The sequence below is a fragment of the Canis aureus genome, chromosome 6 (assembly GCF_053574225.1).
Source record: "Canis aureus isolate CA01 chromosome 6, VMU_Caureus_v.1.0, whole genome shotgun sequence".
NCBI classification, from domain to species: domain Eukaryota; kingdom Metazoa; phylum Chordata; class Mammalia; order Carnivora; family Canidae; genus Canis; species Canis aureus.
The window spans coordinates 348,526-369,033 of NC_135616.1; the positions used below are offsets into that span (position 1 = coordinate 348,526).

Genomic DNA, 20,508 nt, shown 5'->3' on the forward strand with positions numbered 1-20,508 from the left:
TTCTGGGGGTCCTGGGTATTCTAGGGTATTAAAGCTGTTTTTGCCTATTGTTCTTTAGTGTGGCAGTTAATACAGAGTTACCAGAAGGCTTGATCCCAGCCTCGCCCCAGAAAAGCGATTGCTAATCACTCCGGGTCGGGACACAAATGGAACCATTTGTGGAATCCGTGGGGCTGGAGCAGGAGTCCTCTGCCCACGATGCTTCCCAGTTACCAGTTTTAGAAAAAAAGAAACTGGAGCCAAAGTTGTCAGGACGGGCTGTTTGCAGAGAGCTGAAAGGCGATGCAGCAGATGAGGGAGAGAGAAGGGGGCCCCAAACCTGCAGAGGGTAAGAAACGGGGGCGGACTCGGGCAGCCAAGGGACAGGTGCGGGTGCAGAGGGCCGTCCGCCCACTCCTGGGCTCTGGCCTGGCCTCTGGCTCTGCCAACGGCTGCAGGCCGTGCTGGCTCTGGGGCCCCCGGACGTGTGCAGCAGCTCGGAGAGATGCGTCCAGGCGCGGTCGTGAGACCCCTTCAGCTCCCCATCGGCCAGTTGGTAGTCTGGTCCCTGAGCGGCACCCAGGAGCACCCTCAGGCCAGGGGCTGGGAGCGGGGCAGACTCCTGGCAGTGGGAACAGACGCGACACCCCGAGGGTCCCGGGGAGATAACCGGGGGCTGCGGCTCCACGACGGCCTCTGCACTGCTGCCGCCTTAGGGGAAGGCTGGTGGTTTCCGTCGAGGCTAACCAGAAAGGGAAACTGGTCCACTGAAAATCAAGGGAGTCTTAATCTGCTGTCTTCATAGTTTTGGGTTTCTGTTTTTATCATGATGGCAGTATGTATGCATTTATTCTATTCTTCTGTTCTTGGAGGCGTTTGACAGATGTCTTCTGTATGGAGAATCTCCCCTCAGCAAGAACCCATCCCGGAGCGGCAGCACTTTCCACGGAGGAAACACTCCCCATCTATTCTGTGGGGTGAAGAGCCGAAGCCCCCAGCGAGTAGCCATCTGAGCCTGCCCGTTCTCCCTTAGTGGAGGAGTCCAGAGGATTCTAAACCTGTGGACCCTCCTTCTTCTGAAAGGAGGATACCCAGCCCCACAAATCATCCTTCCCAGAAAGAGAAACTTCTGTTTCAAGAGAGAGGAAAGGACACATTGGAAATGCGTGTATGTGCTTTAAGTCAACTACAGACATCCAGCGGGACCGTGGGGGTCCAGCTGGCCAGACGTTTCGGGGTGGCCCTCGTTTCCTAGTCACCGAGGGACCTCTGGGCATGTCTGTCGGCAGGAATGAAAGCATCGAAATTGCTCTGCATCCTGAGAGAAAGGGCAGCAGGGAAGGAGGGATTGGGAGAGATTGTGCAATACTCGGGAAACATAAATTTCCCCTAAAGTGCCTTAACACTACCCTGTCTCTAATAACTCTTGTTTGCTCACTGGCAGAGGGTATGTGCGTGCACAGTGTGAGCACATGCGTTTTTCTTACTACATTAAACCAGATTCTGCATTTTATTTAACTTCCCTTTTTTAAGATTTTATTTATTCATGAGAGACTCAGAGAGAGAGAGAGAGAGAGACAGAGAGAGAGGCAGAGACGCAGGCAGAGGGAGAAGCAGGTTCTCTGCAGGTAGCCCGACGCGGGACACAATCCCAGAACCCCGGGGTCACGTCCTGAGCTGAAGGCAGCTGAAGGCCCAACCTCTGAGCCACCCAGGCGACCCCCCATAACGATTTTCTGTCAGCAAAGCTTAGGGTGCTACTGAGAGCAACTAATCATCGAAAGCTTCTGAAGTGGAATGCCACGTGAGAAGAGCATCTCACCCCGAGAGCTGAGGGGCTTCCTCCCTGGAACCCGCTCTCCACGGCCCGCTGGGGTGGACACCTGGCTGCGGCCCTGAGCTGCCCTCATTTAGTCCGGAAACTTCAGCGGGGCGGAGGGGGAGCAGTGCGAGTGGCCTTGCCCGCCGCCCTGCATTTCCTTCTCGTTTTATTTCTCTGGATTTGAAGAAGTCAAGTGCCATGATGACGTGGCGGCAGGACGGCAAGCGTGCAAGGCTTCTTCGTCTGTGGGACCTGAAATAGTTGGAAAAGGTTTCTTCCCTGGTGCACGGTATGTTACTAAGAGGAGGGAGAGGCCTTGGAATGGTTCCATGTTCAATCCTCTGTCCTCAGAGAAGAGGAACTAGAGCCCTGGGAGGCTGCGTGACCGGCTCAGGGTCACACGTTTGGGAAAGAGCAGAGCCAGGGTACAATCCAAGGTCTCACTTTCTGGGCCGTGCCCCTTCCAGTCGCTCACACCATCAGCAGCCATCTGTGACAGGTCACCGTGGACCAGGAATGGCGGGGGCTCCTGGTCATGGAGTCAGACACTGGCCCTGAGCACATGGGCCTTGGGTGTCGCATCACCCAGATCTTAGATGAATAGGGAAAAAGTGGGATGAGGAAAAATTGGGATAAGTGCTATGAGGAGAGTGAGTAAGGCACAATGACAGACAATGACATGGAAAATCAACTTGCCACAGTTTGTTAATTTTAGACCTGTGTTCTTTTAAGGACACATGCCTGGGGGCTCAGCAGTGGAGCATCTGCCTTTGGCCCAGGTCATGATCCTGGGGTCCCAGAATCGGGCTCCCTGCATGGAGCCTGCTTCTCTCTCTGCCTGTGTCTCTGCCTGTGTCTCTGCTTCTCTCTCTGTATCTCTCAGGAATAAATAAATAAAAATTTAAAAAAATTTTATGCATGCATTTTTTTATTTCTTTTTTTTAATTGGAGTTCAATTTGCCAACATATAGCATATCACCCAGTGCTCATCCCGTCAAGTGCCCACCTCAGTGCCTGTTACCCAGTCACCCCATCCCCCCGTCCACCTCCTCTTCCACTACCCCTTGTTCGTTTCCCAGAGTTAAGAGTCTCTCATGTTCTGTCACCCTCTCTGATATTTTCACTCATTTTCTCTCCTTTTCCCTTTATTCCCTTTCACTATTTTTTATATTCCCCAAATGAATGAGACCATATAATGTTTGTCCTTCTCCGACTGACTTACTTCACTCAGCATAATACCCTCCAGTTCCATCCACATCAAAGCAGATGGTGGGTATTTGTCGTTTCTAATGGCTGAGGAATATTCCATTGTATACATAAACCACATCTTCTTTATCCATTCATCTTTCGATGGACACCGAGGCTCCTTCCACAGTTCGGCTATTGTGGACATTGCTGCTAGAAACATCGGGGTGCAGGTGTCCCGGCATTTCACTGCATCTGGATCTTTGGGGTAAATCCCCAGCAGTGCAATTGCTGGGTCGTAGGGCAGGTCTATTTTTAACTCTTTGAGGAGCCTCCACACAGTTTTCCAGAGTGGCTGCACCGGTTCACATTCCCACCAACAGTGCAGGAGGGTTCCCCTTTCTCCACATCCTCTCCCACATTTGTGGTTTCCTGCCTTGTTAATTTTCCCCATTCTCACTGATGTGAGGTGGTATCTCGTTGTGGTTTTGATTTGTATTTCCCTGATGGCAAGTGATGCGGAGCATTTTCTCATGTGCATGTTGGCCATGTCTATGTCTTCCTCTGTGAGATTTCTGTTCAAGACATGCATTTTATGCTGAGTGAAGTAAGTCAATCGGAGAAGGACAAACATTATATGTTCTCATTCATTTGGGGAATATAAATAATAGTGAAAGGGAATAGAAGGGAAGGGAGAAGAAATGAGTGGGAAATATCAGAAAGGGAGACAGAACATGAAGACTCCTAACTCTGGGAAACGAACTAGGGGTGGTGGAAGGGGAGGAGGGCGGGGGGCGGGGGTGACTGGTTGGCAGGCACTGAGGTGGGCACTTGACGGGATGAGCACTGGGTGTTATTCTGAATGTTGGCAAATTGAACACCAATAAAAAATAAATTTATTATTAAAAAAAATAAAACAAATTAAAAAAAGGACATGCATTTTTTAAAAGATTTATTCACTTATTTTAGAGGGATAGAGAGCACAAGCAGGAGGGGAAGAGGGAGAAGGGGAGAAAATCCCAAGCAGACTTCACACTGAGCACAGAGGCCCACCAGGGTCTTGACCTCACCACTTGAGTGAAAACCGAGAGTCCATCACTCAACCGACTGTGCCACCCAGGTGCCCTAGACATGCATTAAAACAAATGCTTCAATATTTTGGAAATCAAGACATAGTTTAGGGATCCCTGGGTGGCGCAGCGGTTTGGCGCCTGCCTTTGGCCCAGGGCGCGATCCTGGAGACCTGGGATCAAATCCCACATCAGGCTCCCGGTGCATGGAGCCTGCTTCTCCCTCTGCTTGTGTCTCTGCCTCTCTCTCTCTCTCTGTAACTATCATAAATAAATAAAAATTAAAAAAAAAAAAAGACATAGTTTATCATAGATGAGGCCTTGGGTGGTGACGAGTGGCATTTTAACCTCCCGAGTGGTGCATACAGTAACGGTATGTCCCACAGCTGATGGTATCTCAGGTCAATGATACAGAGTGAATATGGAATCAAAGTCCTGAAGGCTGAGAAAGGGCTGGCTATGCCGAGGACAAGGGAGGAACATTCCAGACAATGGGATTAGCCTGTGTAAAATCTCAAAGGCAGAAAGAAGGGAGGGCTCTTGAGGAACTGAATGAAGGCCAGTGTGGCCGGTGCAGGGATGTTCCAGGAAGGCCTCGGACGGTGCACCAGGTCATTGAGAGGTTGGGGGCCACCATCAGGAGAGAGTCACACACAGCTTTGCATTTTCAACAGCTTTGCCTTTCCAGAAGGGAAAGGTAAGGTCCAGGCTATTTGTTTATGCGGCAAGATTAGAACCAGGAAGGCCGGGTAGGGGGCAGTGTAGCAGGACAGGTTGGGGAAGGCCATGGCCTCCATCGGGAGGGGCCAGTAGGGCTGGAGAAGAGGCGAATTTGCAGGATGCTTGGAAGGTGCCCCAGACAGGCCCTCCCTCATGACCTGGCCACAGGCTGTGGAGGTGAGTGCGTCGGGGGAGAGGGGTGGAGAGCGCACGCCTTTCTCTAGGCTTGCCCCCGTGGGGCGTCTGGCCTTCCTGCCTTCCAAGCCCAGCACTGTGGAGCCCTCTCGAGGGTGGAGGGGATTCCCCGGGGAAGAGGTGGGATCGCCTTGTTCCCCTTCTCAGCATGCCATCCTCGGCCCATCTCTCCTTCTGCCCAGACCTGCCTGATTAACCACTGGATGCAAGTGCCGTGGGGACGCACAATGGTCCATACTGTGACCCACCGCAGGCTCCTTCCCTGTTAAGTGGTCCTGCCCAAGCTGCTCAGTGGCAAATCCTTAGGGGTCCTAGCATTCACGAACAACCAGACCCCATTTGCCTGAAAGCCCTGCTGGACAGTTTCCCAGAAGCATAAGGGGGTGATGTGCCTTCCCTCAGGCCCCCGAGCCCCAGGGCGTGGAAGGGACCAGTGTACAGGAAGCAGACTCCCTGCTCCTGCTGCCACGGCCCCCCACGCTCCCCTTCTCTCAGCCCACCTGCATCAGCTGCTCTGAAGCCAGCCAGAAACCTCGCAGAGGCGGGTCAGTCTCCCTCCTCCACTGCCCGGAATGGCTCCTCTGTCTGCTGCCTCCTTGGGGACCTCGGGGCCCTGTGGGTATAGATGGCTTTAAGCTCAGATAACGACAGGGGATGGTGTGAATGTCCTGGGTGGCAGCGTTCCTGCTGCTCACCCACTCCTGCAGCCTCAGCCCTACCAGGAGGCAGCACCACCCAAGGCCCAGCTGGCCTGCAGGGCCCCACCTCCCCTGCCTGTGCACCCGCAGCACCTGGCTTTGCCTCCCCATCATCTGGCACTTGCAGGACCAGTGCCAGGGATGCGGAGCCGGATGAGGGGGTGGAGCCCTGTTTGCTGCTTCCCAAAATATCTGCTCCTGTGTTTTGAATTTCTCTGGCATTTGGCATCCTCTTCTTGCTCATTTAGCATTTAGCTTATGACGCCGGGAGGTTTAGGTCTGTTTCACAGCACAACGTCCTGTCTCCCCAGGTAGACACTCAGCTCCTGGGGAGCCATGCCTCTGCCCAGCTCATTTTTCTCCCACGGAGCACCACCTCAGGGTTGTGAGAAGAGCAGCATGAGCAACACGGGAGAAGAGCACATATTGGCTGACCGGAGGCTTGGTTGGGTCGCCAAAGATTTCAATATTCCTGGAAGGGTTCTCCCAGCATATCTTAATTATTGGGTCTCAGGCAGACGTGGTCTCAAGAGACCCTCAAATTGAAAAGAGCAGAGAAAACCTAGAAGTGAGCAGGTCCAAGGCCAGATGAGGCCCCAGGCATGTCAGCAAGTGCAGCTGGAAGACCGTGGGGAGGCAGAAGGCCTCCTGGGTGGCACTGACACCCGGGGGCACAGCCCTCCAGCAAACGGTGACAGACGGCTTCCACCCTGACGGCTGCTGCTAACCCACTGCTAACCCAAGCGAGTGGCTGCCGGGAGTGCTCGGGAGGAGAAGAGGCTGCAGCCCTGAGCAGTGGGGAAGATCGCCAGGCTCACGGGCACAGATGGCGTGGGCCCAGGGGACGGAGGCAGAGCGTGCACACGCCGTTCTCCTCTGGGCGGTGCTGGGAGTTGGAGTTGGGTGGAGGGCAGAGTGCGTGCTTCCAGAGCTCTTTCTGTGAGGAGCAGAAACATGTCCAGAAATGAAGATGAGGAGGGATGATCTGAGTTTCATGCCAGAGCGAGCTGGCTTGGTGCAGGCAGCGGGCCGCTTGGACAGCTCAGGACAGCTGTCTTCTGGGAGAGCTGGACCATATAACATACCACAGAGACAGAGGGACGGGCAGTCACGGGTACAAGGTGAAGGGGATGCGCCAGGGAAGGCTCAGGTGCTCTGGGTTCATCTCACATTCCCCAGATACTACTCTCTCGGCAGTCAGACCAATTCCAGACCCTGCTCATTAGTGGAGATAAGCAGTTTGATGCAACGGCAGCCAGTTCAAATTTGCATGTGAGGTTGGGCCTCAGTAGGAAGTGGGCTGCCAGGGACAGGAGCAACCAAGCATGGAGAGCCCACTTGCATCTTTAACCTAGATGAGTATAACAGCCTCCAGCCCCCAGGTTTATTCCACTCCAGTTCATCATCGCTAACGATGCCAGAATCTTTTGTCTAAAGCACAAGTCTTTTCCTGGTAGCCTCTTGTTAAGATTCTTCCATGGATTTCCACCACCTACAGAATAAAATCTAAGCTCCCTGGAGTGGCACGGTGGGCCCTCCATTATAGACACCTGTACCTTTCCACCCTGATAAGAGTGTCCCTGTTTATCTGGGGGCCCTGGACCAGGTAGGGTAGTCTCGCAGACAGCGTGCTCTATGGCTGGGGGTGGGGGGGAGGCTTGCTTTGCACAGCATCAGGCATCCTCTGGAGGGGCTGGAGACTCAAGTCAGCCATGCAGGTGGCCGGCCAAGTCCATGTGACTAAGCCCCAATACGAAAAAACTCTGGATACCAAGGTTCAGGTGAGCTTCGTTGGTTGGCAATGCTTCATACATAATGTCACATGTTGTTGCTGATAGACATCGGTGCTGTCTGCTGGCCCAAGGAGTAGGGGGAAACATCTGGAAACTGCTTGATGTCTCCTGGCCCTGCTGTGTGTCCCTCTCCCCTTGGCTGACTTTCACCTGTATCCTTCTGCCATGAGAAATATAACTGGGAGTATAATGACTTGGCTGAGGTCTATGAGTCCTAGAGAATTACTGAAACTAAAGGTGGTCTTGGACCACCACCTCCTCCTCAAACCTGCAGTTGGTCTCAGGATAGTGGGTGCGCTTGGGGGCACTTGAGTTTGCAATTTTGCACTCTAATATTGGGCACTGTAGCAAGGAACAACCTGATTCGTACATATTTAGACCGTGGTAAGTTTCTTTAGGGTAAATTCCTAGAAGTTAGTCGCTAAGTCAATGTTTTTGAACATTTTCAAGTATAATAAATAAGACGTCCGTGTCCCTGTGCCCCCCAAATAGTCTACCCAGTTGAGACTTCCTCCTGTAGATTGAGTCTGTTTTCTCATATTATCAGTCTTTTTCCCTCCAGTCTCACAGGTCTTTTTTTTTTTTTTCTTCTTTTTAAGGTAAGCCACAAACAACAACTATTGTTTTTGTGTTTTAAAATTGTGGGTGAAGTTGAATGTTTTTTTCATCGATTATTGATTCTTCCTTTCCCTGTTTTTATACCGCATTTCCACTTTTATCTTGTAAGACTCTACATATCACAGGACCTTCCATCTTTGACCAGAAATGTTTAAAATCAGAAATCATACTTTCCTTTGGAGGATTGTTCCTTCCAAATGTCAAGCAGCCCTTTGACATTCTGCATGGGGGAAAATTGCTAACACATTTCTTCAAAGGTAAAACTGCATTTCTGTTAAGTCTTGTAGTTCAAAACTATGTTGCCTAATAGAGTTTAAATATACTGACAAGAAAAGTCAGCCGTTCTGCTCAAGTTTAGGGATAAGTAATTTCATGCCAAATGGTAATTTATTTTTATTTTTTATTTTTTTTGCCAAATGGTAATTTAAAAACTGAATTGTTACAACAAAAATGAGGTCAAGCCAAAGAGCTAGGTTTAAAGCTTTACTGTGGCTCCATCTGAATTCATCATGTCTCTTCTGTTTGAATCTTGTTATCTGTCATAGAGTTAGACAATCCCCAATGTCCCTTAGGCCAGTACCACCCTTGGACCTGGGCAGGTGGTCCCCTAGCCCTGGGCTGTGCTTCCAAGGCCCACAGATCATGGACACAGTCAAAACTGTGCACCTCTGTCACTCAACCTATTGTCCTGTAAAGGATGTAACTTTACAGTTTATTGGCGGGGCAGGGTAGGGGGGTGGATTCTGATGCCACTCCTGATACCAAATGTGATTGATGTTTTCTGACACCAACAACGAATCCCCCAATTCTTCAAGATCAACAGGATGTCCAACAATGACACTAACTATCCTGAGTTTGTGCAGACCCCACAGATGAGGGGCCCTGTTCCACAAGTCTGCCCCTACTTCAGATGCCAGTTACCAGTCGCAGGGGCCACCTGGACTTCTGATTGGCAGGCTTTAATTCTGGGGTTCCCACAATCCCTTCCTCAGTTTATATAATTAATTATAATGACTCATAGAACTCAGAAAAACACTTTACTTACTATTAAGGGTTTATTTCAAAGGATACAACTCAGAAACTGCCGAATGCTTAATGCAAAGGGTGGAGGGTTGATGTGTGCAGAGCTTCCATGCCCTCTCCGGGACATCACCCTCCCAACATCTCGATGTGCTCACCAACCCAGAAGCGTGGATGTTCACCAACCTGAACTCTGTTACTTAGGGATTTTTATGGAAGTTTCATTACACGGGTATAGTCGATTAAATCATTGGGCGCTGACGACTGAACTCCAGCTCCAGCTCCCTTCCATTCCCTGGAAGTCGGGGGATGGAGTTGAGAGTCAGCTCTCAAACTTTGGCTTGGTCTTTCTGACAACCAGCCCCCATCCTGGAGATACCTAGCCCCTCCCCCAAGCCTATCTCATCAGCATAGAGACTGTGAAGTCCAGAAGTTTTAGGAGCTTTGTGCCAGGAACTGAGGACAAATACCAGATATTTATTCTTTATTATACCACATACATGTTAATCAGTTTCAGGCTTATGAAGATACATTTGTCGAGGCAGACACAGAATACATATTAGTTAACTCGTTAGCTGGATTTATAACTAAAATATTTAGACATTTGGTCATGTGGGCTACTGTTTGAAACTCTGTCCTGGGCCCTACAAATGCTAGGAGCAGGCTGGCCTGAGGCCCTAGGCCTCACCTTGTGGGCCAGGTTAAGGGACAGGCAGTTTAGGTCTCTCCCAGGACTTCCCAGGATGATGTTTGAATCTCTAAACAGAACCCTGTGCAGAGAGCAGCAGCGGTGTCCAAGTAGCTTCAGAGTCAGACGGTCTGGTTTCTGCCTAGCTTTGCCACTTGCACGCTGTATGAGCCTGGGCAAATGATTTCACCTCTCTGAGTTTCAAGTACCTTACCTGTAAAATGGGGACAATACCCACCTCACTGGGTTATTACAAGAATTAAGGGGCACCCAGATGGCTCAGTCAGTTGAGCATCCAACTCTTGATTTCAGTTCAGGTCATGATTTCTGGGTCCTGGGATGGAGCTCCGAGTGGGGCTCTGCACTGAGCAGAGCCTGCTTGAGATTCTCTCCCTCTCACTCTCCCTCTGCCCCTCCCCTCACTCCTCGTGTAGGCAGGTAAGTGAGTAATGCAGTTCAAGCACTTAGAAAACTCTCAATAAATGGCTTCTGTGGTGTTGTTGGTATTCCTACCACCACTCACTCTGATCTAACCAGCCCACATCACTTTGAGGGCTTTTAGAGTGCTGGGCCATGGGAGTTACACAGTTCCAACTGAATACAATCCCAGAAACCTTCCACCAAAAAGACCCACTCACAAAGGTGGACCCCGGGAGTCAGTCCCCTACTTTCAGACCCCAAGGACTCTCTTATCGTTTTGAAGTGGGTGCCAGATGGCTGGGAGCAGGGAGATAGAGAATTCTATGTAGGCTTGGAGACCTGGCTACAGGATTCCCAGGAAATGAGGCTAGAGTCTGGTGGACGGAGACAGCAGGATTCTGAGGGTGCTAAAGGTGTTCTAAGGTAGTCTTTGGTCTGACCTCATCAAGGGCACTCAGCTGGGCCCAGATGGTTGAGAAACCTTGGAGAGAGTCGGAAAGTCTCTGAACTCCTTTGTAGGTCTCAGTTTTATTATTTGTTTGTTTAGCCAAGAATCCATCTCATTGCCAGAAGCATTTTGCACTGTTACCACTCTGGCCTCAAACTCAAGAATAGTGTAAAAAGCACAGTGGTGCCACTGTCTGCTATGGTTTGTCTTCCCTCTTAAATTCCTATGTTGAAATCCTAGGGCCCACTGTGATGGTTCTATGAGGTGGGGCCTTTTGAGATGCTTAGATGACAAGGGTGGAGCCCTCGGCAATGGGATTAGTGCCTTATGAAAGAGACCCCCAGACCTCCCTAGGCCCTCCACCGTGAGAGGATGCAAAGAGAAGTCTATTGACTCCAAAGATCTCAAATTCTAGCCACCAGAACCACAAGAAATGAATCTCTGCTATTTATAAGCCACCCCATCTGCAATATTGTGCAATTGGAGTCCAAACAGACCAAGATACTACTATGATTAGGGGATACAAAGATGGACCCTACATGATGGTGATCATGAAGATGATGATATTAATAATAATAAAACTTGAAATTTGAGAAGCATTTGGAGAAAATTCAAACCATTACTACCTTTCTCAATAATACTACAATTTTTATAGCGTAATATTCTACAATATATGGTCATTATCTGTCTTGAAGACAGAGCTTAATCTTGGGAATGCGAAAGGGTCTGGAGCATCTTCTCCAACAAAGCTTCTTGACTTTGTTCTTTCTTCCACCCTCAGTGAATGAATGTTACTTATGTTTCCTCTCGCTGCAGAGTAAGAAATCATAGGCAACTGGTTTGTCTGTGTTCTACCTATTTTAAGTTGTCCTCACTCCCATCTTCCTGGATGAGTGACCTTTGCTTTTGCTGACATATGAGTCCACATAATTTCTTCCCAGCTTAATTTCTGACGTATATAATAGGGGATAATTTCCACCACTAAAGTAATCAGCCTTTAGAGGAAAGATGACCGTGAGTCTTGTATAATTTGTGAATGGAAAAAAAAAAAAAACCAAAACCACATCGATTTCACATTTCATTCAGCTGTGCAATCTATCTCACACCAACCAGTTTGGTCAGTTTACAGGAGCAGAACCTGCCTTCTAAAAAAAAGTGAATGCAGGACGACCGTTGTGAGGCTAGAATGGGGCTTGGCCTTCAGCCTGCCCAACTCTGTTTTTACAAAGGGGGAAACTGAGGCCCACGGGCATGACATGAACTACCTGGCAGAGCAGAGCCAGTCTGACACCAGGGTCACCAGCCCAGTGTGTCCTGTAGCGGGAGGAAGGACACTCACAGACCAGAGGTTCTGGCTTAGAGGCCCCAGCAGGTCTGACAGAATGTGGAAACCTGACGTGTCCTCTAGTGAGGAGAATATCTACCTTCCTAGGTAAACATCTCTCCAGAATACTGCACAGAGAGGACTCGGGGAGGAAAAAAGGGCCATTATTTCCTATGATGGAAGAACATTTTATTATACAGAAATGTTCAAGGCACAAGAAAGCTCCAGAAATATAATGAGCATATCAAACATTCTCTGCATTTGAAAAATCTCTCCTTTTAAGACTGGAAATAGAAAGGAACTGAGATGGAAGGAACCAACTCTGATTTATTTTATTTTATTTTTTTCCTTTTTTTTAAATAATAAATTTATTTTTTATTGGTGTTCAATATGTCAACATACAGAATAACACCCAGTGCTCATCCCGTCAAGGGCCCACCTCAGTGCCCGTCACCCAGTCACCCCCACCCCTCGCCCTCCTCCCCTTCCACCACCCCTAGTTCGTTTCCCAGAGTTAGGAGTCTTTCATGTTCTGTCTCCCTTTCTGATATTTCCCACTCATTACCAACGCTGATTTAGACAAGGTTTCTTAAAATCATGTAAGTGAGGGGAGGGCCTGGATGGAGGCTGGCAGGGCTGAGCTCTGTCACTAACTGACTGTGTAGGATGTGGGCAAGTCATGACACCTCCCTAGACTTCAGTTTCCTTTCTTGTAAAATAATGGTTTTAAACAAAATAATTTCTAAGGACTCCTACCAGCATGGAAAGTTCCATGCTAAGTTATTCCAATCACCTGCAAATCCTCACCAGCTTCTTTCAACCCTATGATCGCCTTGTTGATAATGATCACCTGAGAGAGTGCAGCGAGTATTTTTCCGTTTTAATTAACATCCTAGCCTGCCTGAAAATAATTTCTATCAAGCCAAGGACCCAGGAGCCTGTGAAAATTAACATGGATTGGTTGGCATTGTCAACATTCACCATCAAATCATATTTTATTTTTCATCTTGGAGGCAAATATTTTTCAATTTGTTATTTCTGAGTTGTGTTTAATGCTTGGGGTACTTGCGTGTGATCCTTCCAGCACTCTGCCAGATGCCACCAACCAAGCCACCATCTGGTCTTTTGCCCTGAGTATGGCCTTGTAGGCAGAGGCATTCTGTTTGGAATGAACAGGTTCTGGATGTCAAATCTCAGTGTACGGACACTTGTATTTTCCTGACCTCTTTCCTGTTTTAACTAGAAACTACAATTTATATCTTCAGTCTACATCCCAGCAAACCTGCCCAATTGCAAGACAGTAGGCTTGGTCCTGCCGATGTTGGTGGCAATGACTTAACATTTACTGAGGGCTTATGACAACCCAGGCACTACATTAAGTATCACTGTGGCTAATTAAGAAACATATTTGGCTTTAGCCGCAGTTCCTGGCATTGAGCAGCTAAAGCTCTAGAATTTTCTGAGGGATATTAGTGTCTTTTATCATTTGTAATGACCCCCTTTCATTGCACCTCAGCTTATGCTAAGGAGGTAACTTGGGGGGCGGGCCAGATCACCTCCAGGTGAGGCTGGTCCCCAGAAAGACCCAGTGATTGGAGAGTGGGAACTTTCAGCCCCTCCCATTGAACCTCTGAGAAGCATAGGGGGGCGGTGGAGAGGAAGTGGTTGGACAGCTCCATGAAAACTACTGAACAAGGAGATTGGGAGAGCTTCCAGTTTGGTGAACACGTCAAGGTTCTGTAAGGGAGGTGCATCCAGGGAGGGCAAAGGAGCTCCACTTCCTTTCCCTATACCTGCCCCAGGCTCTCATCCATTCACTGTTCAGGAGTTGCGTCCTTTATAATAAGCCCGTAAACATAAGTAATTTGTCTGATAGCAAGTGATCTAACTGGAGGTTGGGATTGTGAGGTCCCCTGATTTGTAGCCATTTGGTTAAAAGAACAGGTTGCCTGGGACTTAATACAACCAGTGTGTGAGGTGAATGCAATCTTCTGGGGCTAAACTCCTGAATCTGTTGTGGTTACAGTCAGGATTGAATCAAATGGTTGTGTACCCAGTTGGTGTCCCGGATAATTGGTTGTTTGTGTTGGAAAACGCGCATATCCCAACCTCAGGAGGTAAATACTAGTATTACACTCACTGTACAGATGGGGACCGCGATGCTCAAAGAGGTTACCTTGCTGCGTCAGGGTCACCCTGTAAGTGCAGTGGGCAGGATTCAAGCTCCAGCCATCGGAGCTCAGATTTATCTGACACCTTAAAGGTTGAGAAGAGAATGAAGTGATCCCCATGCCTTCGAGTGACTTGGCGCAACCGCAGCCCGAGAACAAAGACAGGGCTGTTGTCAGTGCGCCTGCACTCGCTTGCACAAGCATTTATGAAAAAACTGCTGTGTGCTTAACTGTGTGGGGCACCGTGAGAGCCCACGGTGACTAACAGTCCCTGCACCTGAGGAGCTTGCACGGTAACAGCAAGAGCAACAACATGTGCATAAATTAGCATATGCGAGCCACAGAACGTGTTACATGCCTTGGAAGTACAGGGGATCCAGGGCAGGCCCAGCATTTCAAGCATTTCAAGCTGGAGTGATCAACAAAATAACTGTAGGCTCTGTAAGTAACTTTCCTTCTCCAGTTCATCTGAAAAACTGACCCCATCCCACGTCTACATATCATTTCCTTGTTTTTGCCTGTGTGTTTTATTTTTTTATTTTTATTTTTTAAAGATTTTATTTATTTATCCATGAGAGACACACACAGAGAGGCAGAGACACAGGCAGAGGGAGAAGCAGGCTCCATGCAGGGAGCCCGACGCAGGACTCGATCCTGGGACCCCAGGGTCACACCCTGAACCAGGGGCAGATGCTCAACTGCTGAGCCACCCAGGCCTCCCCTGTGTGTGCTTTAATGAGAATGTACTTAAAAAGTCGAATATCAATTGTCTAGTGGGAGTGAACCAGCTGGTTTATGCACTGTCCATTAGGATGGAGCCTAGCAAGTTCTCCCCCAAAGAAGGGCCGATGTTTCTGCCGCTGGGGTGTGTAGCCAGCTCAATGCCTAGCCCAGGTGACCTGGAGCGACTGCCTGTCCTCCTCCTGGTGATAAAGCAGTTTCTGCATCACTAGCACTCAACTTTGCAGGCCAGACTCCTTCCTGAGCACTCCTAACTTTAATTTTATGAAAAGGGGTCTCTGGAAACATAAGGAGGGTTACTCTGAAGGAGGAGTCAGGAATCCTGGTTCTAGCCCCAGCTCCAGGACTAATGTGGATAATCTTGGGCAAAAGACTTCATATCCTGGAGCCTCAGCTTTCTCATTTGTAAAATGTTGCAACTGGTCTAAATTAGTATTTTCCACAGTACCACTGACTTTCCAGTTGGGATGATTCTCCTCAGGGTGAATTGCTCATGTGCGGTCAGATGTTCATTGCTCCTGAGCCCCTGGGCTCTCAGTTACAGAAGCCCCCACCCCTAGTTATTATGAAAACCCAACCTCCAAATATTTCCAAACGTGAGGAGGAGATTAGGGCATGGGAGAGGGATGGGGATACACCAGCCCTGCTTAGGGGTCACTGAACCCTAAGTGATCTCTAAAAGGGCCTTTCAGCCACATGATTCCAGTCGGTAAGTGTGGTTGTCTCCAAGCTTCTCCCTAGAAGTATTTGAGGTATGCTGTCTCCACAGGGGCGCAAGAGTCTTGCCAGTAAGGACCCATTTGGAAGGGTCTAAGTTTCAGCATGGGTGTTCTGTTTCATTAGAATCCTACAGCTGTATGGACTATTGAATCCAAGCCACTTAGGCTCCGGTAAAAGGTTATGGTGACAGCCAGCTCTTTATTCTGCTCAGACCAGACATCCATTTGTGAGGTAACGAACTTGTTACTTCTTCGCCTTCCTTAACGGGTTTGCTACTTCCAGCATGTGCTGTACCTCCTCTTAGCTATCAAGTAAAGCTCAGATACTAAGACTTTCTGGTTCATTCCTGGAGCACCTGGGGGACTCAGTCAGTCGAGTGTCTGACTCTTGGGTTCAGCTCAGGTCATGATCTCAGGGTCATGAAGTCAAGCCCCACCTCGGGCTCCCCACTCAGTGAGGAGTCCGTTTGATGATTCTCTCCCTCTGACCCTCCCCCATTCACTTCTCTTTCTCTCTCTCAAATAAATAAATCTAAAAAAAAAAAAGAAGACATTTATTTATTACTATAAATGAATAAGAATCCAGAAATGGCCAGAGTATCCTCCCTGTGGCCCAGGAAGCCAGTGTTTCCTGTGTTGGTGTTGGTCACCGCAGTGCTGGCCGGACAGCTCGCTGCTCCTTGCAGGAGCTCTGTGTCTACACCAGTATCTGGCACAATTCGGGTTGCAAATGGCACCACTTTGCTATTAATTGGAGTGAAGTGGCACATGGTGTTTAAGGGACTTGAATGCCTGTGTGTGTTTATGAATCATGAATAAGTTATGACTTTCTGTCTGAGAATCTCCTTTGAAAGCAGCTGCTCTGTTCTCCCGGCCCGGGCCTCGGCTTTGTGGCTGCTCCTGGGCCGTGGCTTTGCGTACTCAACACCTGTGACGCACGGCTAATTGTTTTGTCTTTTGAAATCTCGTCTTCCAGGGCAGCCTTCAGAGAGCATCCTGTGAGATGAGACGCTTGCCACCATTGGCTCTGCGGCCTCTCCCCCGACCATCTCATGTGGGATCTAGTGGCCAGAATTAACCTGCATCATAGGGACCTGACCCAGCATTGCAGGGAGCAGGGAGTTCAGCTTGACTTCCCTGTGCCTTGGGTCACCTCTGCTCAGGCCCGCAGGCCCAGGGGGCTGCCCTCCACAGGGGTAGCTGAGATGACCAGCTCAGAGATGAGTGCTGGGCCAGGCGCTGGGCCCTCCAGTGCTCCCCAGGCTGTGAAGCACGGGCCAGGCATGGAGGCGCTAACCTGGCGGAGGCCAGAGCTCCCCTGCTTCATGGCATGTAGAAAAGCAGCGCTTGTTTTTGAGTGCTCTTGATGATATTACTCTAAGTTGAAATAGTAAATGCACTCTGGAGAATCAATCTTAAAATACGCCTCCCCTGAGGATGTCCACCATGCGGAAGACAACAGCAGGTCTCATGTCTTGTTACCTTGCAACATCACTATGTTCTGTTCCTCAGTGCTTCAGAGGTCTCCCATCTCACCTTTCTTCCCTCATTTCTGGCCAACACTCAATCGAGATCCTCATTGTTGCACATTTCGATTACTATCACAAGCTCTTTAAAGAGGGCAGGAAATGCGCCTCTTCCCGTAGATCACAAACCTTTCAAGCTCCCATAGAGCATTTAATTTGCCGATAATTGCTGTGGACCAAGTGTAAAGTTGTGGTTGTCTAGGATAAGTGGGACATTCTCTGCGGAAAAGACAAGAGAGGTATCCCCATCCCTAACCCCCACCCTCCGCTCGAAATAAATGCTCCTAGATGGAGAGTATCTGTCAGCACCCTGATCGAGGGGCTCCGGGAGGAAGCAGCCTCACCTCCCAGAATCTGAGGCAGGTACACATCCAGTCAGCCTCCCATGGCGGTCTTTGCAGATACCTCAGTGCACTTGTTCATAACCCTTGATTTGGGAACCATTCTTACACAGTATTTATAGAAATCAACCCAGATGCTGCCATTGAAGGACATAGATAAAAATCTTTCCAAAATGCAACGTGGGACTTGACTGTGTGTTGAAATTTCACATTTTGACACTGATACTTAAGTCTGACTCAGTCGATATTTCATATAGAAACACTTGTAGGGATCCCTGGGTGGCGCAGCGGTTTAGTGCCTGCCTTTGGCCCAGGGCGTGATCCTGGAGACCCAGGATCGAATCCCACGTCGGGCTCCTGGTGCACGGAGCCTGCTTCTTCCTCTGCCTGTGTCTCTGCCTGTCTCTCTCACTGTGTGCCTATCATAAATAAAAAAAAAAAAAAAAAAAAAGAAACACTTGTAATTAAAACATGGGATCTAGGGTCACCTGGGTGGAACAGTGGGCTGGGCATCTGTCGTCAGCTCGGGACATGGTCCTGGGGTCCTGGGATAGAGCCCCACATAGGGCTCCCCCCTCAGCAGGGAGTCTGCTTCTCCTCCCTCTGCACTCCCCACCACCCCATCCCCACTCAGGCTCTCTCTCTCAAATAAATAAATAAAATCTTTTAAAAAATAATAAAATAAAAATAAAACTCGGGATCTAATCTAATTCCAGAACTTCTTTTGTCAATCTTTTACTCTAGAAGAGGGGCAACAAACTACAACCCCAGAAGCCCATGACCTGTTTTGGTAAATAAAGTTTTAATTGGAGCACAGCCACACTCACTCATTCACATTTTCTCTACGGCTATTTTTGCTACAATGGCAGAATTGAGCAGAGACCTTCTGGCCCACAAAACCTACAATATTTACTATCAGGCTCTTGCCATCCTCTGTCCTAGAACTACCAAGACAGTACTTGTAAAATCCTAAGTGTTCCTTCTACATGCAGGGCCACAGCCCCAGAACATGGGCTTGGCCTTCAGACCAACTTAAATCCTGCATCTGTTGCTTAACAGCCGTGGAATCTGGCATTAATGAGCAGGCTTGTCCTCTCTGCCCATATTCCAGTCATAAGTAACATACATCCCACTAGAATAGGCTAAAAAGCTTATAAAAGATGTCATTTCACGTAAAAGGAAGTACAGAAGTAAAACAGCCCTCCAGAGTTAGTGGATTCAAAGACTCAGCAATGTCTTGGAGGCCCGGGTCTCTAGCATCTCTCTCCGTGATGTCTGCACGCTCAAGCTCACAGGAGGATTGGGGCAGTAGTGCCAGGCAACAACCTAGAATAATATTTCTGAAAGAAATGAACCATCTTTCCCTTCAGTTCTCTCTTAGGAACAAGAACACACACCCCTAAAGCCCAAAAGCTGGTTTTTCCTCATCTCTCAGTGGTAGACATCAGGTCACACGGCAGTGGCTATGGGCTATGCTATGGCTCCAGCATGAGTTTAACTCACAGCCTCATTCGTCCTTATGTAAAAGTTTGGGCATCAGTCTGGAAACAGTGGATCAGGGAGGAAGGGGATGGAATAGGAAGATCCGAAAGCATTCTGGATTCAGAAACATCTGAACCCAGCAGAAGGAGCCTTTCCTCTCCCTTCTGATGAGATTATGTCCACCTTGCCTGAGGAACCCTAAATATAATGGGTAACTTGCCAAGTGAGTCCATTATCCTCATGATTTAGCTCAGCCACCTCTATTTCTTTCTAGGCTTTTGACTAGACCAGTTTCCAGTATCAGCACAGCCTGAGATGTAACTACAAAGACAAACCCAGGGAAGAGAAGTACACACTGAAAGATATGCAAGATATTGCCAGTGCTAACTTTAAAAAACTCACAGAATATGGGTCTAGACCAAGGAAAGAGAAACTTAATTTTAGATCAGGCCAAATTTATTGCTATTTGTGCGCACTAGAAACTCTGAATTCAATATTCCAGGCTGAGCATCTGGAAGTGATTTTTAGTTGTGCTTTCAATTAGTTGACTGATACCTGGGCTCAGGGGTGGCCTAACTGCAAGGTACTGCGATGCCAGAAATTTGCTGGCAAAACTGTAGGTTAGTGCCTCTCAAGCTTTACTGTGCATATGAATAGCATGGAGGTCTTGTTAAATTCTAATTCAGTAGGTCTGGGATAGAGGCCAAGATTCTGAATTTCTAACAAGATCCCAGGTAGGTGATGCCAGTATTCTTGGTCCTCACACACTTTGAATAGTAATGATAGAATGATCCAATGCCTTGGGGGATATAGGAATGTTGAAGTGGATTTATCACAAGCATCCCACTCACCCATCTTCTATATGCCTTATGAGAACCCAAAATATACTCTCTTAACCAAATTCCTAAGAATCACATTGGTGGAGTATTGCCATCATCCTCAAAAGTAATGGTAGGTCCCATTCTCTATAGGCAGAGGTTGCTGGGGGGAGAACCTAAAACGGAAATGACTTTCCTGATTTTCATGACCATACTGGAATCCCAGGGTAGACAAAAACTAGGAACAGTGTTTAAGTCCGAGAGATAAAGTGGAGGTAGTTGCTCAATAGGGTATGGCACCAAATAATAGAATAGTCTCACTTATGGGGATCTTTGGCAATGCTCATTGACTATGAGCAACTTAGAACTTGGCCAGTCTACTTAGTTCCTTATTGGTCAGTAGAACAAACAAACAAAATCTAACTCTTATGCACAGAGACCCTGAGTCACCACAATAGTTATGGCTCCTGTCTTAGGTCAAGTTCTTTGGAAGCAGATCCTGAGTGAGGATTTTTATGCAAGTTATTCGCTAAGGAAATGCTCACAGGAGAAACTGGTAAGGAGAGGAAGGAAGCATGATAGGCAAGGAAAATAAGACAAAACAAGGTGCCTGATCCCACAGGGAATGTCTGGGTTTAAATTCTCTCAGAGTTCATCCCAGCTCAGGCAGGAAGCTGGGCTTTCACACTCTTGCTACAATCAGTCACTGACTGGAAGTCCCTTGAGGGAG

General features: G+C 48.4%; 1 long non-coding RNA gene across 1 annotated transcript; it reads left to right on the forward strand.

Annotated features, from left to right (window-relative positions):
* The first annotated feature begins 215 nt into the window (after nucleotides 1-215).
* On the forward strand, nucleotides 216-2,711 carry LOC144315086 (uncharacterized). Its single transcript, XR_013380876.1, has 2 exons — nucleotides 216-328; nucleotides 852-2,711. It is a non-coding gene; the product is annotated as an uncharacterized LOC144315086 (long non-coding RNA).
* The last annotated feature ends 17,797 nt before the right edge of the window (nucleotides 2,712-20,508 follow it).